The sequence below is a fragment of the Notamacropus eugenii genome, chromosome 5, assembly GCF_028372415.1.
Source record: "Notamacropus eugenii isolate mMacEug1 chromosome 5, mMacEug1.pri_v2, whole genome shotgun sequence".
Lineage (NCBI taxonomy): Eukaryota > Metazoa > Chordata > Mammalia > Diprotodontia > Macropodidae > Notamacropus > Notamacropus eugenii.
The window spans coordinates 241,430,236-241,448,422 of record NC_092876.1 but is presented as its reverse complement, the minus strand read 5'-3'; the positions used below and the strand labels follow the sequence as shown (position 1 = coordinate 241,448,422).

The following is an 18,187-nucleotide window of genomic DNA, read 5'->3' as shown; positions in this document are numbered from 1 at the left end:
CGTGCAGGGAGAGGGGAGACAGAGGAGTGCAAATTACACAAAGGCGCTGTAAGTAACAGGTATGCAATTTTGCTTTTTAGCCTGGGATAAGCTTCAAACATTTAAACTGTCTTGTAGGTGGTTCCTATTTTTATTTTCCTTCTCTAGCACTTAGCTTTGTATGCTAATACATCTGGCTCATACATTCAGGTTCTAGGTCCTTTCCTTTGCTACTACATTTATTAAGTACCTACTATGTGCCAGGCACTGTGCCAAATTCTGGGGATACAGAAAAAGGCTAAAACCAGTCCCTGCCTTCAAGAAGCTTACAATCTAATGGGAGATGCAACATGCAATAAAAATATACAAAACAAGTTGATCTTTTTCTGTCTGGGACCTAGATTCATTTTCTTTGTGTCAAGTAGAAAAAATTTTCCCGGTACCTAAATCCCTGATGCAACCAGCGTCCCTTGGATTCTACTGGCAGAGAAGTTCTTGACTTTGTTCCCTCCTCAGGATTTCTTGGTAAATAATTTGTGTAGCAAAATGTGTGCGCTTTTCTTTGATTTTATTCTTTACACAGTTCCTCCACTCTTGAGAAACACTGCCGGATCAGTTTATCCTGTATATACCTTGTTTGTACACAGTTGTTTGTTGTGGGCTCCCTGAGGGCAAGTACTGTCTTTTACCTTTCCTTGTATCTCTAGCACCTAGCACAGTGCGTAATGAAATGAACGAATCAATGAAGCTTTCCAAATTGTGATCCAAAAAGCAGCTACAGACTTTAGGTTCAAGGACCAGACAATCTATTCCAGGGGTCGACAAACTATAGTGCTGTGAGCTAAGAATGTTTTTTTACATTTGAAAATAAAACAAAACATTATTTTAAAGTGCAAAAACCATGTTAGATCCAAGACTAGACAAAAGCAGGCAGCAGGCCACATTTAGCTTACAGGCCATAGTTTGTTGACTTCTGGTCAGTTATTTTAAATCACTAGAGACTGGGAGGGTTTGAGGTGGGAGGGGTAATTTCTCTTGAATCATTTGGATCTTCTCTTCCAAGTTGGTCATCTCTTTCCCTACACTCCAGTAATCTTTTTTCTAATTGACCTTGCATAGGTCAAATGAAACAGGACAAACCATTGGTCCTAAACTTAAGCTGGCTCCAGTACAAATTTTGCATATTAATAAAATCCCTTCAGGTCTGGAGGTTAAAAACAAAACATAACTGTCCTCAAGGTGCTTTTAATGAATGTATTATTAAATGTCATGATAACTATTTTAACTGTTATAAAAAGAAAAAAAGATTAGTGAAAAAGTAGAAAGGATTGCTGCACACTGAAAAGACCAATAAAAAACTAATATTTCAATGAATAGGAACAGTAATCCTTTTTCACAGGACAGTTCACATTTGTTCCAACACAATGTAAAAAGTAGGAATTTTCTGGTATTTCTGCTGAATCACAAATCAATCTAAACAAAATTATCCTTTGAGCAAATGAAAATGCAAGAGTTTTTAAAGCTCTTTAGTTGACCCTGAGATTAAGCTATATTTAGCCTGGGCAAAATGGAATAATAACCTGACACTGGACAGACCACTGTCTAATGCTTTTGTTAAGCCAAGATAGTCTGATAAGTGTAAGTACTGTTTCCCAAGCCAAGCATGGTACCAACAAAGTGCAATGTAAGAACTGCCTCAGAAGCGGATATGAAGTCCTGTATATTCCAGTCCAAAATGTTTTTCACTGAGACACTGCCACCTGAGCCAACAGTGTGGTGGTTTGTGATGTGTTCAAATGCTCCCAAGGGATCAGGTGGAAACAACCAAACTCATTAAACCACTCTCGATTTGGAAGCAAATTCTATCCAGGCTGCACCCTCAGCCAACACTTTCTTTTTTCCTGAACCGTATAACAACTGAACCAGCCCTATTCACATGCAAGTGCCAACACCTTGGAACTGATTCTACTTAATAGCATTTACAGGCCAACACACCTTGTAAGGGCAACATTTCTTGCCGCAAAATGTGGAAAAATGCTAGCCACATCAGTGGGATTAGGAGAGCATTAACAAAATGAAAGCACCTTCACCCTGGCACAGTCATGACAACACAAAAAAACCTTTTATTTCAGAAGCCCAGGACATCAATCAATCAACCTACAAGCATTTATTAAGCCATTACAAAATGCCAGGTATGGTGTTGCTAAGCATCAAGAATTCAAAGAAAGGCAAAATAGTCCCTTCCCTCAGCGACCCTACATTCTAATAACAGTGACAACCCTTCCTCTCAGCAACTAAGTGCTTAGTAAAGTGTTTGTTATTTGAAATCTACACATGCACAAATATAAGCAATGAATGGGTATTTTAGATGGAATATTGGCAGTTTGTTAAAAATAACAATTTTATGGGTGTTGACACGTTTATTCCTAAAATGTCTAATAAATATCAGGAATTACAACTTTATATCTTGGAAAAATAGATAACAAAAATATTGGTGATTTGTATAGTTGCCAATAAAGGATGTGCCAAAGCCTACAAAGAATTAAGGTTAAAATAATCCAAAGAGCAGCACAGGGGTGCACAGTGGGCACTTGAGTAGGTTGCAGCACATTAATCATTTAAAATGGCACCAGAAAACTGATACAGAGGTATAAATGGGCACATGAGATTGAAGATAACCTTAGAGAAGACACTAATAGCTGAGTTTTTAAGGAAGGAAGGAAGGAAGTCTAAGAGGTAGAGGTGAGTAAGAGACATTCCAGGTACAGGAGACAGTCATTGCAAGGGGATGGAAATGAAGGATGAAGAGTCATGTGTGAGAGAGAGCAAATAAGTCAGTATAGTTGGATAGAATATGTGGAAAGGACTAATGTGTAAGAAGACTCTTGGAAAGGTGGGAGGAGGTCAGGCCATGATGGGTTTTAAATGCAAAATAAAGGAATTTATAATTGATCCTGGAAGTAATAACTTGGAAGTAATAAGGAGTCACTAGAGTTTACTGGGTGGAAGGAGAGGGTGATGTATTCATACACCCTTTAGGAACAGTATTTTAGCAGTTTATGCACACTATGAATTTGATAGGGAGAGACTTTAAGGAAATAAAACACATTCCATCCAGTGGTTTTATTTTAGTATACAATGCAAAGCTAAGACTACCCCGAAGTTGGCATTATCTTTTTACTACATTAAAGTTGAATGCAATTATTCTTTAGTACTAAGTGGTTTGTGGCAATGCATTCTTCAAGAATTGCTGGGCTATAAAGGATACGTACAGTTCAGTTACTTCTACCTAAGAACATATTTTCAGAGATTATCTAAGCAATATTCTGAACCAAAGAAAAAACGAAGATTTTTTTTTTTTTTAAAATCTAGCCACGTGGTAATTACTCCACTTGACAAGAGGTGCTTTGTGACTGAAAGGAGCATCACTGCTAGCCATGAACATCTAATTGTCCTGTCTCCTTTTTCCTCACAGGAATGGGTTCACCACTCCTGTTGCTAGGTTCTAACACATTATTCATTTCTGCTGGGTAGCATGAAATTCATATTTATGATTCTGAGATATAATCAACGAGAAATTCCACAGGGAAGACTATGCAGATATGCTCTCCAGTATATAGCCTCCATGAATCTTCCATAAGAAGAAAATTAAGAAAAAGCTAGAATTTATATAATGTTTAAAGTTTGCAAAATAAAATATGTATATATATATATATATATGCACACACATATGTGTGTATCTGTCTAAAATTTTATTTGATTCTCACAACCACTCTGTAAGATAGGTGCTATTATGATTTGCCCAAGGTTCCATGGCTCTTAGCAGGATTTGATTTCACATCCAACACTTCAGCATGCCAATTAAGCTACCTAAATCCTGCATGACTACAAAAGAGTATAAGGGTTACAGTATCTTGATCAATATCATTTGTAAAGATCACCCATGAGAAGCCTTAATCAATGATGCTTCTTAAAGGGCAATGACTTACTTCAAGCTTGGCCTCAGTAACCTATGTTACATACCACAAGGATGGCACATGGATAAGTTTTCAGGAGAATACTATCTGATCAATAAGGAAGCATTCAATTTTGTTTTGTTGTTTAGTCATTTTTAGACATGTCCAATTCTTTGTAACTCCATTTGGGGTTTTCTTAGCAAAGATACTGGAGTGGTTTGCCATTTCCTTCTCCAGTTCACTTTACAGATGAAGAAACTGAGACAAACAGGGTTAAGTGAATAGCTAGGCATTTGATTAAGAACCTACTATACGTTAGGCATCATGTTGGGGGCTAAAGCTATATCCTTAGCCCTCAAGAATGGCTAAGAACCCTTGCCGGGAAGAAGCTAACATTATATCTGGAGAGACAACATATATGCACAAGGACATATAAAATATAAAACAAATAAATACAAAGATTGGGGGTGGGGGAAGGGGAGATGGATACTAGAGGATCCACAAAACCATCAGGTAAAGCAGTTTTGAGATGAACTTTGAAAAATACTAGGGATTCTATCAAGAGTTAGTGTCTTCCCTCTATCGATTTTCTCTAATTTCTATCACATATTTCTTGCATGTATATAGTTGTTGGCATGCCATCCCATTAGATCCCAGACTGTCTTTTGCCTTTCTTTGTATCTCTAGTGCTTAGCAGACACTGGCACACAGCATGCTTGCTGACTAACTGGGAATTCCACTCACATTCTCCTCCTCCTTTTAGATCTCAGTCCTTAAGGCTTTCTCATCACAGTCTGAGTTCACACAGCCCAGTAGGTAAGTCATCATGATTAACTTTGTTACCTCTCCCCTGTACCTCAAAGGACTAAGGTTAGAACCTTAGAACTCAATTTCCAAAGTCTACCGATCTCCTCTTTGAATCAATGAATTGCAAAGTGCAATTTATAATGGTAACTACATAGCATCATAATGAAGATTATACTGAACTTTAAGAGAATACACTCCACATTTGAAAGGGAGTCGTCAATAAAGGATTTAGGAAGAGAAAGGTAAGGAAAAGAGAAAAAGAATAATGCATTTGGAATCAGGAGAGCCAAGTTAGAATCCTGTCTCAGACACTTACTAGTTGTCTAACAAAACAGTCCCACAGGATCTCAGTTTCTTTCTCTGTAAAACGGAGATAATAATGCCATACTTCATTATCTTAAGGTGCTATAGGGAGGAGGAAAGCACGTTACAAATCCTAAAGCATAAAGGGAATGTGAGTTATTGCCAATGAAGCAAATTCGTGTTTATTGATTGACTATTTCCTAGCACTGTGCTTAAAAACTATATTGTACAAAAGTAGTAAGAAGACATGATCTGGTCTTTATTCATGTCAGCATATCTGTGACGTCACTGGTGTGGGTACTCTTTTTTACAACCCATACCTCAACCTGTGGGGGTACATCTCCCCCATAAATCCTACCAAAGTAATCTGCCCAATACACTCATGAGTCTTTCTCTATGTCTTTTAATATTTTCTGTGTACCAGAGTCACAATCAAGCTGTCCATCTAATATCTCTGATTTTTTGCTAAAGGACCAGTCCACCTCCTTTTCCAATCTTTGACATTATCTCTTAGACCACGACTTCCATACAAGTCATCTCTTATACAGCAAAACTGTAAAAGGGAGAGTTATATGCTACCTTGGCTATTTTTAGATGTGCCTGAATTTGTACATTAGGAAGGCTATGCCAAGATAATGGCAGGGGAAGAAGAATCCTGAAAACTTTGCAATGAAGGTTTCAGCAAACGGATATAAAATACATATGTTTATGGTGTCATTTTATATTTTATTCTCTTTAACCAAAGTATAAGGATGTTTTTTTCTGAGTTTTTTGGAAGCAAAGACCAGAAAGGGTTGGATCTTCCCTTCCTTCTCATTATCCACAGACCCAGACCAACAGAGTAGGCCACAAAGATTCTCCATTTAATAAGGAACACACAGACAATACAATTTTTTGCCATTACATGAGTTAATATGAACATACAAACACACACAGGGGAGGAAAGAACAAGATAGGATCTTAAGATTTTCCTGGCACTGAAAGTTCCCCAGGGTAAAACTTTTGTGAAACTCTGTCAACAAATTCACATAACTGCTCCTGTAGCAATGATTTGGCTGGAGCAGAAATTTCCCAGTCCATACTTCCAAGGTAAGTATGACAAATGCTATATTCATAAATACTATATTAGGCCTATATTCTCTCTCATATGATAATAATAACAAATATTAGCAGTAGCTTAAACTTATAAAGAATTTTAAGTTTTACAAATCACTCTTCTGCCAAGAACCTTGTGAGGTAAGTAGTAAAAGTATCCTTTTCCCTCTTTTACAGGTGAGAAAAGTGGGGCTAGGGAGATAGCAACTCATGTGACTAGTAAATGTAGAGTCTGGCATTTAGACTTAAAAAAACTACACACACAAAAAAAGATCAGAGAGATACTAGGGTCTATAGGAGCAAAATGAGTAACATGACAGACAAAAAAGCTAATGAAAATAAGCTGCATTATTGTTATGAAAGTTATGTAAGTGATAGTCCTGATGTGCTTTGCCCTAACCAGAACATATCTGGAGTGTTACATTCTACTTGGAGCACCATATTTTAGACGCAATTCTTATATGTTAGATAGTGTGAAGAGAAGTGCAATTAGGATGAGGAAGAGCCTGGAAACCATGCTGTAGGAGGTGACTCGAGTTCAAATCCAACCTCAGACGCTTACTGTTTGATCCTGGGTAAGGTACTTAATCTCTGTCTGCCTCAGTTTCCTTGTGTATAAAATGGGGATAATAATGGCAACCCCCTTCCAGGGTTATCATGAAGCTCAAATGAGATAATATTTGTAAAAACACTTAGCTCAGTGTCTGGCACATTTCAGGCTCTTAATAAATTCTTCCCTCCCTTTCACTTTTCTTTCTTCTTTCTTTCATTCCATCTGAAAGGTTGCAAATCTAAATGGATGGAAAGTTTTTCTTCATCAAGGGTTCCCTACTCCAGTAGAAGTATAGACCCAAAATTGATGAATGAATAAATAGATAAATGGATAAAAAGAAGGAGACGGAGGAGGAAGAGAATGAGCATTTAAATGGCACCTACTGTTTGCTAAGTACTTATATTAGATTCTTACAACAACCCTGTAAGGTATGTACTATTATCTTCATTTTACAATTAGGGAAACTGAGGAAAGTAGAAGTTAAGTGACTTGCTCAGGATCACATAGTCAGTAAATGTTTAAGATCAGGTCTTCCTCACTCCAAGTTCAGCACTCTATCCACTGCAAAACTGTGGCCTAAATAAATACATGAATGGATAGTTGAATGAATGACTAAGTAGATAAGTAAATGAATAGAAAATAAAGTAGGCTGCAGTGTCATGTATTATCTTTATGAATGTACTAGTTAATATCAATAATGCTACTCTCAAAATAAAAGCCTCAGTTACCAGTGGATCCAGTGGGTCACGACTTCAAGTGTTACCAAATCCCACCTGCCCATCTAATTACCTAGCCAAGAATGAGGAATGCTGGCACCCAGCACAATGGCAGTGAATCTGGTGTTCTTCAGATACTTTGTAACCTTGCAATACACCTCAAATGAAACTATCATCATGAATGGCTCAGATAGCCACTTCTCCCACTTTTGTAATGAGTAGACTTGCATGAGATCCACAAATATACAACAGAGCCAAATACTGGTACTCGGTAATAGCAGGATGAGCTGAATTAATGGGCTGAGGACCCAAATTCAAATGGACTATGTTTCAAAACAGACTATAAAAAAAAAAAAACAACACAAGGCAGTGATTTATAGGAAGTGGGGAACCAGACATAATGAGTGTACGTTCACAAACACACACACACACGCACACACTCACATACACACAAAGGGATAAACACAAACACTGTGGATGACACATTTTAGTGGGACCACAAACTTGTTCAATATCTTAGCTATCTAATATTTGCTTCTGGTGTTTTGACCAAAGGGGCATGAAGCCCTTACATCACATAATATAATGTATTACACTAGCCAACTCTCAGAGAACAATTACCCTAATATTGGTTTTCTAGGTGTATAGATTACAAAAAATAGCCTGAAAGATTTTGCAGTTCTTGAGTTTCCTATTTGTTCAACATTGAGCTGGGGAGGAAGAGTGTACAGAGTTCAGCTTTCCCAAGAGAACACACAAGAGTGTTAATGGCACTCAGGAGGCTAGGGAGAATTCTTAGGTTCTACTCTCCCAAAGCACCCAAGGAGTGATGCCCTTAGAGTGGCATGAACTATCCCTACTCATAAAGGTAACACATGACATTGCAGTCTACTTGTCCTAAAAAAGTTAATGTACTTCTCCAAGTGACTAACTTTGAGTTTATTAACAGCCCCAGCTGAAAAGGTAAGGACTTTGCTGGCATTTCCCTGGAAAGGTCCTGCCCTCAAAATTCAATAATGCAAAAGGTTTGTAAACATGTTTTGGAGAAATTAAAAGTTTATTCCCCAAGAACAACAAGAAAAATAACAAGAAAAATCCATCAACATTAACACCTGAATAGTTATGAGTGTCTTCCTAGAGACTAATTCTTTGGCATATTTCATGCTTAGAAGACGGATGGCATATAAATACAAAATAAAACAATTATCACTGGCTATAGTTCTTTGGATGAATTGATGAGGTTATAATAAAAAAATTACAGATGAAAATTGCCCAGAAAAAAAAGAATATCAGGGCTTTACGTAGTCAGATGTTAATGAGTTAAATAATATGAACAGACTGAAATAGGGTTGGGAACCAAAAGAACTAGGATTCCAACAATGATCCTTAACTGTATGACTCTGGAAAAGTCATTTGAGACCTCACTTGGCTTGCCCACTTTGCTGGATTATTCTGACCACTAAATAATGGGTATAAAGTCATCTGAAAAGTATTTAGCACGATACAAATAAAACATTATTGTTAGTCAGACAGAAACTCTTCTTCAGGACTCAGAAGATCTCTAGTCTCTCTCCAGTGCTACAGATTCCTCCTAAGTGCTCTACTCTCGCTATCCTTTTGGTGATGAATTTTTCTGAAGTGAGGATTGTCCTCAGAAGACAGACATATATCATTTGTTGCTGGGTCTTCAGATGAAGACTTTCCAACTTGATATTAATACCAGCCAGAAACTGTACTGGGCTGACTTAGCTTTGAAGAACTCAGGGTCATCCCTACCCATGTCCCTTTCCCCTCAAGAGGCAGCAGTAATGCTTGAGAAAAGGAAGACAAGACAGACAAAATTAAATTCATTTGTAAACTGCTACATTACTAAAGGTACTGTCACTAATAACAAAAAGCCAAAGATTCTTGTAAAAGTCAATCCATCAAAAAGCATTTATTAAGCATTGTGCTCCAGGCACTGTACTAGGCATTGGAGATATAACGAAAATCTTATCTTCTGGTGAAGAAAACAACATATACTTAAATTAGTACCAGAGTAGATGAAAGGTAACCTTAGCGGACACAGAGAGAGCAATAGCAGCTCTCTGTAGGTAGCTGAGCCCTAGCTTAATAGTGAGAAGCATGAAGCAAAAGTAATAAGGTAAAGTTTAAAAGGACACATCTTTTGTAGAACAGGAAAAAATATATACTTTTCTCGTAAGATGAAAGTACCCTTTGTTTTTCTGTATTCAAGTTTCATACCACTTAAAAACTATTGCAGAGATATATTTTTATTTTCTTAAAAAGAGTTACTTTAAAGAAAGTTAAAGGGGTCAAAACAGATGAAAAATGGCCAAGTTCTTTTTCTTTTTTGAATGTTTGAAAGTGATATGGCAGAAACTACACAGTGGAATGCTTTGTTTTTCTCATTCTATACAAGGCCATTTTCAAGAATGATTCTAAGGAGATTGGGGCTTTAAGGCAAGAAAATTACAACAATAAATGGAATTGGCACTGAAAAATATTATTTGAAATTTAGGAATTTATTTTCAGTTTTGGCTATGAAGACAAACTCCTTTGCAATCTTTCATCATCAACAGCCTGTCTCAATCCTTCTCAGCTTCGTTCTTTTCCCTTTCCAAACTTGATATCACTTCTGAGCTCACAGGATAGACTTGGCACAGTCCTCACAAGTCACATGGCACAGTGTCCTCATGGTACTGAGAGGAGCCTGGTACATGCAATGTAGATCATTGGTGAACTCCTCCTTTTCTTCCTACTTCTCTTTGGATGCCTGCGATCAGTTGACCATTGCCTCCCAGCCCAGCATCATTCTCTTCATGTGCCTGGTTCTGTTCTGCTAATCATGCCCTCCCCCCCAACAAACTAACCATGCATTAACGAGAACATCAAGCTCTTCTCTAAATAAGCAAAAAAATTGCTCCTGAAAACAAGGACCCAATGACTATACCACTGACTGCCTGAACTGTCTTTCTTTCATTTTGTTGCCTCTTTTTCTCCTTAACTCATTTGCTTCCCTTAAAATAATAATATAAAACACAAACTTCAGTTTTCTTTCCTATTTTAGCTTTTTTTCCTTCCCCTTTAAAAATTCCAGATTTGGGAAGTTTAAGAGATAGGTTTACATAAACATGCTTAGAATCCCTGAGTCAATCAGTGAGGTGTTGCTTTATTTGAAAGGTACAGTGGACAGAGTACTTGATTTGGAGACATGAGACCTGTGTTTCAATCCTGCCTGTGCTTCTCAGTGCTTGCTTGACCTGAGATTAACTGCTTCTCCTTTCTGGGCCTCAGTTTCCTCATTTGTAAAATGAAGGTGTTTGTATATGTTATATCTCTTGTGAGGTAAACATACCAGGATTTGCCATTTCCTTCTGCAGCTCATTTTAAAGATGAGGAAACTGAGGCAAACAAGGTTAAGTGACTCAGGGTCATACACCTACTAAGTGGTGTCTGCGGTCACATTTGAATTCAGGTCTTCCTGACTGAGGGCCCAATACTGTATCCACCGTGCCACCTAGCTACCCCACTATTACCTCTAAAGCAGTATAAAGATAATATGTACAAAAATACAAATATGGCATATTTATATATTATTATTTATAATAATTATATATAAATGTTACAACTTCATAACATTAAAAAATTGGAATCTAGGGAAATGGCTAAACACATTGTTTATATTAAAGCTGAAATAATGAATGAACTGTTTCAGCAGAAACGGGAAAGATCTCAATGAACTCATGCAGAGACAAGTAAACTGAACTAGAAGAACAATTTATACAAAGACAATAACATTGGAGAGACAATTAACTTTGAAAGATTTTAGAACTCTGGTCAATGTAATGATTAAAACATGAGTTCAGAGGACTAAAGTTAAAACATGCCACTCACCTCCTACTAGAAAGATGATAAATTTAAAATGCAGAAAGAGACATATATTTTTAAGCATGGTCAATGAGAGAATTTGTATTGCTGGACTATGCACGGGAGGTGATGGGTAGTGGGAGAGGCGATATGTGTGGCAATCATAAATATGTGTAAAAAATAAGCTTATTAAAAAAAAAAACCCTCTCATGTAGATGGGAGGCATAGTGAACAGAACTCTAATCTAATTGTTCTCAAACACTTAACCAGCTGTGGGATCCAAGAGACTACTTAACCTCTCTGATCCAGTGCCTTCATTAGTGTACTGAATGAAGTATATCTTCCTCCCTGGGTTTGCTATGAAGAGTAAATGAAATAACATATACACTGCTCTGTAAATTTTAAAGTACTTTATAAATGTTAGTTATTATTATTAACTGTGATCATTAATTCTATTATATTCCTTAGAATGAGAATTTCCCTAACTTCAAGTTCCTACTAAATAAGATATCCAAACATAAAAGTATTTGATGCAAGGTCAACTCTACTTACAGAGAAGGGGAAAGTGAAGGGCAAAGGGAAAGGGGAGAGGAAAATCCTAGAAGAAGGAGGTATATTCTTTGCACTGAGATCACCAACCACCATCACCAAAAAAGAAAGTTTTTGAATGATGAATTTTATTTTATAATTAGTAAAATGTTGAAGACAAAGATGCTTCCATATTGCTATTCACCAATTTTCCCATCAAAGCGATTTCTAAAAACTATACAGTGCAGCTAAACTTTGGTAAATTATCTGTAAGATCTTATCAATAAGATTCCTTTGGGTTTAATACCAGAGTTCTCTGAAACCTTGGAAGACAATTTCTTCAGTAATCATTGCTTTTGAATCAGATATTTGTCAGCCATTCCTTACCAGCCAACCAGAAACTCTTTTAGAGAAAAGTGACCTCTGCTTATAAGTATTGAAGAAAGCAAGGTGGAAGGCTTTATTATGAAACATACAGTTGAAGATAATAACATACTATTGGTAGAGCTATGAATCGGTTTATCCATTTTGGGTATCCCTCGGTACTAAGCAAGAAAAGGGACAAAATTGTTTCAGATACTTTGATCCAGAGACTCCACTAGCAGGTACATACTCTGAGAACACTGAAGACAAAAAGGACCTCTATACACCAAAATAATCATAACAGTATTTTTGGAGGGAGCAAAGAAAAGTAGGAGCCCAACAACTGTGGGATGGCTCAAAGAATATGCAGCTTAAAACTTCATTTGCCACAAAAATTAAATATGTTTATAGTAAATTTGACAAATGTATAATTGTATAAATAAAATATAATTTCAAATGTCCTAAAAAGATATTCTGTATCTCTGGATACAGAATATCTTTTTTTTATCTCCTAGTCTAATAAAATTACTTTAGATCAAGAAAACCTATTTTCTCTATTATACTCTTTAGTTTATGCCCACTCAGCCCAGAAATGCTAGGTGTATTTGTGAGAAAGTATCTCCCAGGTTTACGTTGCGGGGATGTCTGCTAGCTACTCATTTTTACTGGGTCATCTTAGTAAATGCTTTCCCTAAGAGGTGATTGTGTCTACAGACTGATTATTAAAAGTAGGCACACCGGAGAGTCTCATCAGCAATAATTTGTACAATACAGCATCACAGGATACCCCTACAATCTGTGAACATAATAGCTACCCTCTGGGGACCCTACCCTGTGCAAGGACATATTGGGAGGGTATCCTGAAGATTTTTTTTTTAATTACAAAGGAAATCTTGAAATTGGCAGCCTTGACAATAATTCCTCAGGTACAAAACAACAATGATAACCCAAGCATTTATTTACTTAGGACAAAAAAAGGTCAATCATCCATCTCTGCATAATTTCTAAATTTGATCCATGAAAGAATTATTTCTCCAGACATCTCTTTGGCATCTATAAGTTTTGTTCTTCCAAAAAGTAAACTAGGTTGAATTAGATCACTGTCGGCAGCAATGTTTTCATTTAGGTTTCAAAGTCAATGAAGTAAATGTTAAAGTAGCCTCAAGAATTTGTCAGGAAAGATTAAACTAATGAATCTCTAACCACATGATTATGAGAAAAGAGAGGGCTGAGCAACTCATAAATGCTGGCTTGAATCTTCCTACTTATATACAGGGGAAAGGATTATTGTCAGGGCACGTATAGAATAAACAGGAAAGGAAGTTTTTTTTCTAAGTCTAGATGATAATTCGTGATAGCTGAAAAGACCTATGCGGTTTCTTTGATCTCTCAAGGTTCAGAAAGTTCACTTGATGTAGGATATCTCTATTCTTGACCAGCCTCCTGTTGTAACATTCCTACAATATTTCTGGAAACTGCCATGCCCAAGTTTCCATTTCTGGAAACTTATATTCTCCTATTATTTCCAGGTTTCTCTTCTTCCTAAGCCAAAAACTCATACAGAGATGATAAACTAACCTGACATGCCTGATTGAGAAGACATTTTCTCCCCTATAAAACTCATGACCTTTGGGTGCTCTGCTGTGGAGGTGACAGAACCCTAGCTAGTCAAAACAGTGACTAAGTGGGGAACAGCCTCATAGGAGTGACTATGAAAAGTCCAAAAGCACACTCTCTAAAGGACTGTCACTGAGTCCATTTCCCTATTATTCTTACTAGAGCCTAAAGACAATTGGACCAGAGGCTCCCCGTTGTTTCTATCCTCCATTGCTGCCCTTGTCCCCAAGACAAAGACTCTCTCTGTCATTTCTTCTTAGCCCTGGTACTTTCCCTTACATGAGATAAAATGTATGCCATGGTGCTTGCTTCAGCAGCACATATAAATTGGAACGATACAGAGAAGATTAGCATGGCCCCTGCCCAAGGATGACATGCAAATTCATGAAGCATTTCATATTAAAGAAAAAAAAAGTGTATGCCATGGAAAAGATCTAGCATTTTATAATTACTGGTCTGTCCGATTCATTTATCAGGTCTCATAACTACTGGTAAGATTGAATCACACATTATAAAGACCTACAAGAAGGAAAAGAGAAAGACAATTTACTTTGAGGTGATTTTCAAGAATGCCCCATAACCAGTGATGTACTGGAGCCAGCTTGTACCAGTTCAAAAAAACTGACTGTTATTACGAGTGTGAGCATTTATATATGAAAAATCAGTAAACACTACAAATCAGGACCTGATTGTTTTGTTGATTGTCTAGTCTTAAAAATTGATAGAAAAAGTGTTAATAAGGAAGATTAAACTTGGAAGTCTGTCATGATGACATTTTTTTGGGAGAGCTGGTTGTTCAACATTTACCAGTACACCCCTGTCCTGAGCCCTTATCTTAGGGACAGAAAAACATCAAATAAAGTTACTTCTTCCAGTTGTCAAGCCTCAGTTCTGTGTACTACTCACATGACTGAGAAAATCATTGCCCTTCTCTGGTCCTCAATTTCCTCCCAAGTTCCTATGATGATAACATTTAGAACTGGAAGGGAGATGACCTCTGAAGACTCTTCCAGCTCAGAATCCTATGAATAGAAGAAGGCTGCATCTACATTTAATTCCTCTTGTTCAAATGCATCTCTTCACCTTTTTTCTCCCATCTACACGTTACAGGAATTATGAACAGTTAAGCTTCTTCTTTCTGGCACATAGCTCTTTCTTTTCTTAAAATACAGAATATTTTTAAAAATTGATCTATGTATTCCAAAGGACTTTAGTAAGAGCAAAAGTTACCTGGATTCAATCACATAAAAACATAAGACAAACTTCTGTAACAACTAATATCTAAAATATAGATAGATCAACACATACCAAACAAAGTAGTTAAATATAAGGTAGTTTGAGAAAGAGATAGCTTGCAGCTGTTGGGGGGATTAGAAATTAATCTTGATGAAAATACAGATGATCAGGAGAACAATTTATTCAATAATGACATTACAAAACATAAAAAACTTTGAAAACGTTAAGAACTATGATAATACAATGACCATTCATGGTTCCTGAAGCTCAATGATAAAATATGCTATCCATTACAGATAGGTGATAGATTTAGGGTACTGAATTTATACACACACACACACACACACACACACACACACACACTTACTTCTTTTTGCATATAGCCACTGAAGCAATTTGTTTTGTCTGACCTTGCATATTTGTGGTAAGATTTTTTTTTTTCTTTTTTTCATGGAGTGGGAAGGATGGGAGAAAAAATACATTTCTTTGAATTTAAAAAATAGACACCTATGTGGGGAGAAGTTACAGACATGAAATGCTGCATACACTTTCAGATGAGGTCACTGTAATATTAGTTTTGTTTAACTTTTGTTATATAAAAGATGTTTTATGGCATAGGAGTAATTTGTAAATATTTGTAATTACACATAACGCAACTTTTAAAAAAAGAAGCAGATTGTGTCTGAACTGTATCTTAAAGGCAGAAGGGGTTGATGAAAGCCAAGGACTGGAGAAAAGGATTTCCAAATGTGTCCATTTTCTTTCTCTTAGCTTTAATTTGATGGCATAACTGACTCCCAGTATATTTAATTTTCCATTCTTCTTTAGAAATTGAAAGATAATGCATATTATTGACCTATGAGATCTCATGAAAATAAAAGAGAGTTGATATAAGAGAGGGCTAAGTAGGGAGAAATGAAAATGTAGCTTCGACTGTCCTATTTTTTCTTCACTTGAAAATACGGATGGTATTGAGGCATAGAAAATATTTTGTAAGCCATAACCATTGGTAAGAAACAAAATAGGTAATTCAGAAAACAACTCCACCATCGCTTTTCAGGGTTCTTCTCCCTCCCCCACCCCCACTTCATCTTTTGAGTTGTACTAGCAAGTAATAAATTTTAGAAAATTATTGTTTGGAGAGGAGCTAGAGAAAAAGCAATGTAGATCACAAGTCATTTATAGTCCTTTTTTGAAGTATTTTCATGCCCCAAATTCTCCAGTTCTATAAGAAAGTTTTACTGAGTATAAAATATTAAGATCTTTTTGTTGACATAAACCTATAGGACAATGACCATCTCTAAGACAGGGAAAATATTTCAACAAAGGATTTAATCAGTGTGAACTCACCGTCTTCCAATATGAATTGCAGGCCTTCTGAGCTTCAACAGAATAAAGAGCTGCACTAAAAAATCCATCTCCTTGCAGCTAACCTCATGAGAATACAAGACAACAACCAAATAACCAACCTCAGGATCAGCCTTCCCTGCACTTAGCTAGTCTAGCCCTGGGACAACAGATATATGGCTTGTCTCTAGGCCTACCTCAAGGCCTCAAAGAATAGAGCCTGCCAGAAACTTGCACTCTATTGATTTGACCTTCAAAAACCATTGTCATCTTTATACTGAGATAAAATCCTAGTGAGGAGAAAGGAATAAGTATTCCTATAACACCTACACAAGCTGGGTCTTGTGCTACTTGCTTTTTACAAATAGTATCTCATTTGATCCTTACAACAACCCTACAAGGTGGGTGCGGTTTTATGCCAGTTTTACAGCTGAGGAAACTAAGGCAGACAGTGTCCGAAGCCATATTTGAACTCAGGTCTTCCCGAGTGCCCAGCACTCTGCCATGTCACCTACTGCGTACAGGTACATTTCATTCTAGTGACATAAACATACATCACCAAATGTTCTCTGGAAGTAGCTTTCTCAGGATTTCGGTCATGGGAAGAGACAAAAGAATCTAAGCATTGTCACGTTTTTTTCTGAATGAGGAAGGTCCAGTAAAGGTGCCTTGTGTGTTTCTTAATTCAACTGAATGTGTGCCATTTTCAACCAAAGGGTTTAAAAAAAACAACACTCAAATTACTCAGCACAAACAAGCCCTATGTCATGGAAGAAGCCAGTGATCTGAGATTGCAATCTTCCCTGTCTGGAAAGAATCACATTAACTACACATGAGTTATTCAGATCCCAAATTTTATCATATCACTAAACACAAGCAGCTCTCCTAACAGACTGCTCAGAGAGAGTAATGCTGGAAGCCTCTTATTTACGAAAGGTCTCTCCTCCTCATTGGCACAATTGACAGGCGTTGGTTTTGCCATCAATTGCTTACTTTACTCAAAGTTCTTAAAATTAGCCCCAACAAACTAGTTACTTAATATGGCTCCCTAAAATGTCTTTGGAAATATAATTACCCTTCCATCACTGAAGGATCACTGAACCAAGGATAACTACCCTCATTCAGCTAAGCTAAGCATGGCTGACTTAGTCATTTAATAGCAACCATTTATTACATATCAACTATATAAAGATCACAGCTCTATAATGCATGGGTATAAGAAAAGAGACACTAATTTCATGAAAACACAGACTCTGCCATGTTGGAACTTAACAATGAAGGCAGGAGATATGGCGCATGCATCCCAGTTCTGCCACTTCCTAGCTATGACCTCAGGACAAATGATTTGGCCTTCCTGGGCCTCTGGTTCTTCAACTATAAAACGAAGGGACTGGACCTGCTCATCTCTTCCAATTCTAAATCTAGGATTCTTAGATAACTAGGAAATAACTCAAAGAATAGAACAGTAAGAATGTAAAAGAGGTACAAAATTCTGTGTGAGGTCTAAGGGAGGAAAGATAATTTCCTAGGAAGGAAATTAGAAGTAGGAATTGAGTTGAGTCTTGAAGGATGGGAAGTAGAGAAAGGAGAGAGAGAGGGAGAAGGAAAGGGAGAGAAAGAAAAAGAAGGGAGGAGGAGAGGGAAAGTAAAGGAGAAGGAGATAGATTAGATAGATAAATATAGTTTATTAAGTGCTTACTATGTTCCAAGAAGGAGCTAGCCAATTGAGATGGGGATTTTAAAGGTGAGGAGTGTCTGAATTAATAAACAAATTCTAACTTAGTGAAGCACATATTTAATGAGTCTAAGATATCAAG

At 36.9% G+C, this 18,187-nt stretch overlaps 1 protein-coding gene and 1 non-coding gene across 11 annotated transcripts in view; one reads left to right on the top strand and one right to left on the bottom strand.

Annotated features, from left to right (window-relative positions):
* OSBPL6 (oxysterol binding protein like 6) overlaps positions 1–18,187 on the bottom strand; it is a 265,398-nt gene that overhangs the window by 118,700 nt on the left and 128,511 nt on the right. The window lies entirely within an intron of this gene.
* On the top strand, positions 14,089–14,191 carry LOC140509306 (U6 spliceosomal RNA). The gene has a single exon (XR_011968638.1). It is a non-coding gene; the product is annotated as a U6 spliceosomal RNA (small nuclear RNA).